We start from the raw sequence: 4,992 nt of genomic DNA, 5'->3' as shown, positions 1-4,992 counted from the left end.
AGACAAGGGCTCGCCATTAGATCAACTTCGAAATCGCTGAACAGACGCACTGTAGAATGGCAACCGCTGCCAAGTCTCTTCCATAGTTGCGTCGGTCGAATGATCGAACAAGGTGATCTAAGAGAGGGTCCAAGCATAGGCATTCATTGGGGGATTCGTGCCAATTGCATAAATTTATGCAATACCCGAGCAACACCAGACGAAGATGCTAGACGAGGGCTCCAGTTTTAGATCGAGTTTTAAAACCACCAAGTAGACATGGTGAGGGCTGGCAACTGCTACCAAACCTTTTTCCGAAATTGCGGCAGCTAAGTGACAAGAAAACATGATCTAAAAAAGAGTCCAGGAATAGCACCCTCGAGGGTGGGCTTCATGCCCCTCTAATTGATTCAACATCGGCGTCCACCGTTTCAAAATCCGACATATCCATCCGCCCTGACAGCGGTGTTGAATCAATGAGTTGGGCACGGGAGAGGCTCGCGGCAACCACCTCCCCCATTGTAGCCATGATAGGCTGGCAAAAAATATTGCTAGAGCGCCAAGTACCCACCTCATGGCTATCGACAAGGGTTCACCATTAGATCAACTTTGAAATTGCAGAACGGACGCGGTGTAGAATGGCAACCGCTGCCAAGTCTCTTCCGTAATTGCGTCGGTCAAGTGATCGAAGAAGGTGATCTAAGAGAGGGTCCAAGTGTGTAGGCATTCGTTGGGGGATTCGCGCCGATGGCATAAATTTGTGCAATACCCGAGCAACACCGGACGGAGGTGCAAGACAAGGGCTCCCGTTTTAGATCGAGTTTTAAAATCACTGAGTAGATGCGGCGAGGGGCTGGCAACCGCTGCCAAACCTTTTTTTGAAATTGCGCCATCTGAGTGACAAGAATACATGATCTAAAGGACAGTCTAGGAATAGCACCCTCGAGGGTGGGCTTCATGCCCCTCTAATTGATTCAACGTCGGCATCCACCATTTCAAAATCCAACATTTCTATCTGCCCTGATAGCGGCATTGAATCAATGAGGGGGGGCACAGGAGAGGCTCGCAGCAACCACCTCTCCCATTGTAGCTGCGATAGGCACGCAAAAAATTTTGCTAGAGCACCAAGCACCCACCTCATGGCTAGAGACAAGGGCTCGCCATTAGATCAACTTTGAAATCGCTGAACAGACGCGGTGTAGAATGGCAACCGCTGCCAAGTCTCTTCCGTAGTTGCGTCGGTTGAGTGATTGAAGAAGGTGATCTAAGAGAGGGTCCAAGCGTAGGCATTCGTTGGGGGATTCGCACCGATGGCATAAATTTATGCAATACCCGAGCAACACCAGACGGAGGTGCTAGACGAGGGCTCCCATTTTAGATCGAGTTTTAAAATCACCAAGTAGATGCGGTGAGGGCTAGCAACTGCTGCCAAAACTTTTTCCGAAATTGCGGCAGCTGAGTGACAAGAAAACATGATCTAAAGGAGAGTCCAGGAATAGCACCCTCGAGGGTGGGCTTCATGCCCCTCTAATTGATTCAATGTCGGCGTCCACCATTTCAAAATCCGACATATCCATCCGTCCTGACAGTGGCGTTGAATCAATGAGGGGGGCACAGGAGAGGCTCGCGGCAACCACCTCTCCCCTTGTAGCCGCGATAGGCATGCAAAAAATTTTGCTAGAGCGCCAAGCACCCACCTCATGACTAGAGACAAGGGCTCGCCATTAGATCAACTTTGAAATCGCTGAACAGACGCGCTGTAAAATGGCAACCACTGCCAAGTCTCTTCCGTAGTTGTGTCGGTGGAGTGATTGAAGAAGGTGATCTAAGAGAGGGTCTAGGTGTAGGCATTCATTGGGGGATTCGCGCCGATGGCATAAATTTATGCAATACCCGAGCAACACCGGATGGAGGTGCTAGACGAGGGCTCCCATTTTAGATCGAGTTTTAAAATCACTGATTAGACGCGGTGAGGACTGGCAACCGCTGCCAAACCTTTTTCTAAAATTGCGCCAGCTGAGTGACAAGAAAACATGATCTAAAGGAGAGTCCAAAAATAGCACCCTCGAGGGTGGGCTTCATGCCCCTCTAATTGATTCAACGTCAGCGTCCACCTTTTTTCAAAATCTGACATATCCATCTGCCCTGACAGCGGCGTTGAATCAATGAGGGGGGCACGGGAGAGGCTCGCGACAACCACCTCTCCCCTTGTAGCCGCGATAGGCACGCAAAAAATTTTGCTAGAGCGCCAAGCACCCACCTCATGACTAGAGACAAGGGGTCGCCATTAGATCAACTTCGAAATCGCTGAACAAACACGCTGTAGAATGGCAACCGCTGCCAAGTCTCTTCCATAGTTGCGTTGGTCGAGTGATCGAAGAAGGTTATCTAAGAGAGGGTCCAAGCGTAGGCATTCATTAGGGGATTCGCGCCGATGGCATAATTTTATGCAATACCCGAGCAACACTGGACGGAGGTGCTAGACGAGGGCTCCCATTTTAGATCAAGTTTTAAAATCACCAAGTAGACGCGGTGAGGGATGGCAACCGCTACCAAACCTTTTTCCGAAATTGCGCCAGCTGAGTGACAAGAAAACATGATCTAAAGGAGAGTCGAGGAATAGCACATCCGGGGTGGGCTTCATGCCCCTCTAATTGATTCAATGTCGGCGTCCACCATTTCAAAATCTGACATATCCATCCGCCTTGACACCGGCGTTGAATCATTGAGGGGGGCACAAGAGAGGCTCACGGAAACCACCTCTCCTATATAAGCTATTAGTGCAAGGCTCGCTCTGCATTAGAAATTAGTGAACACAACGACATTCGCCTTAAAAATCCAAATCCTTTAAAATTCCTACCAAACAGCCATTCACGACCCAATTTTTTGATGAGGTCGGCAGAGGAGCAAAAGATCGTCATCGGTTAGGAGATGTCAGTTCATGGAGCCGAGGGACTAAAATGGTCATCAAGCTCATCCGATCAACTGGATGAATTTCACCTTGAAGGGGCCCAATCCAAAAGTTCTGAAGGTCATCTCCTGGAACTCTCGAGAACAAGGCCCATCTTACATGCAAACTCTGCTACTGCGCAAACATAGGTTGCAATTAAAGAGAAATTGCGAGGCCGTCACAATGGCCCAAGGCCAATGGCTCCGACTAAGTCAATTTTCTCTTGCAATCACCATGCCACCATTCACAGAGAGATCTCCCCATTCACTTGTGACACGATGCACAATCCAAGGTCTAGACGCGAGACCGCCCTTGAAAGAAAGACCACTTTCCAAGACATCCCCCGATGACACATTGGAACGTCACCCGCTATCAAACCACTCCCAATGTTGTGCCGGTCGAGTTGGTACAAGGGCGACCTTAGGGAGCTCCCGCGTAGCAATCGGGATTTGCTTTCGTGCCCATCTCTCACAAAAACCAATGTTAGCTGTGGAAAAATTTGGAATCCAAGGGCTTGCATCCATCGATATCGTCGGCACTGGGTCTATATATTCAAAGGCCACGGAGAGGTTCCGATAAGAGAAGCTCCCCTGCTCGCTCGCACAAACATATCCCAAATTCTAGACACAAGCTCCCGCCCTTAGCATCGCTCTCCAGATCACCGCAATGACACATTGGAACGACAACCACTGTCGAACAACTCCCAAAATTGTGGCAATGGAGTGAGAAAGAAGAGCAACTTTGGGGAGCCGCGCATAGCAAATGGGCTGTGCTACTGCTTCATTCCGCTCTTATATAGATCCAAAATTGTTGATTTCATTTGGAATCCGAGGCTACATTCGTCCTTGCTAAAACAAGCAATGGCTCTTCTAATCGAATGGCCAAGGGGAGCTTCTGATAACAAAGGCTCCCTTGTCACTCGTGATGCGCAGGCCAACTGCTAGACGACGGGTCGCCCTTCAGATCGCTGCCCAAGCAACCACCACAACGGCACCATTGGAACGACAACCGCTGCCGAACCGTTATGAAAATTTTGTGCCAAAGAAGTTGTTGCATAGAGAACGACTCTGGGGAGAGAGCCCTCGCATAGCAAAATCGGGATCGCTTCACGGCCCTCCCAATAGAAACGATGCTGGTGCCAATATTCCAAAAATCTGAATAACGTGTCTTTCATGAACACCAGCACTAATTTCTATTGGGGAGGGTTGCCGAGAACTTTTGTTATCAAAGCCACCCATTGTAAGCCGCGATAGGCACACAAAAAATTGCTAGAGCCCCAAGCACCCACCTCATGGCTAGACAAGGGCTTGCCATTAGTAGATCAACTTCGAAATTGCTGAACAGACGCGCTGTGGAATGGCAACTGCTGCCAAGCCTCTTCCATAATTGCGTCGGTCGAGTGATTGAAGAAGGTGATCTAAGAGAGAGTCCAAGGCTAGGGATTCGTTGGGTGATTCGCGCCAATAGCAAAAAATTATGCAATACCCGAGCAACACCGGATGGAGGTGCTACACGAGGGCTCCCATTTTAGATCGAGTCTTAAAATCACCAAGTAGACGAGGTGAGGGCTGGCAACCGCTGCCAAACCTTTTTCCGAAATTGTGCCAGCTGAGTGACAAGAAAACATGATCTAAAGGAGAGTCAGGGAATAGCTCCCTCGAGGGTGGGCTTCATGCCCCTCTAATTGATTCAATGTCGGCGTCCACCGTTTCAAAATTTGACATATCCATCCGCCCTGACAGCGGCGTTGAATCAATGAGGGGGGCATGGGAGAGGCTCGCGACAACCACCTCTCCCGTTGTAGCCGCGATAGGCATGCAAAAAATCTTGCTAGAGCGCAAATCACCCACCTCATGGCTAGAGACAAGGGCTCGCCATTAGATCAACTTTGAAATCGCTGAACAAATGCGCTGTAGAATGGTAACCGCTGCCAAGTCTCTTCCGTAGTTGCGTCGGTCAAGTGATCGAAGAAGGTGATCTAAGAGAGGGTCTAAGCATAGGCATTCGTTGGGGGATTCGCGCTGATGGCATAAATTTATGCAATACCCGAGCAACACCGGACG

The sequence above is a fragment of the Cupressus sempervirens genome, chromosome 2, assembly GCF_028749045.1.
Source record: "Cupressus sempervirens isolate cs-2001-9-10 chromosome 2, ASM2874904v1, whole genome shotgun sequence".
Taxonomy (NCBI): Eukaryota; Viridiplantae; Streptophyta; class Pinopsida; order Cupressales; family Cupressaceae; genus Cupressus; species Cupressus sempervirens.
Note: the sequence above shows the minus strand (reverse complement) of the source record.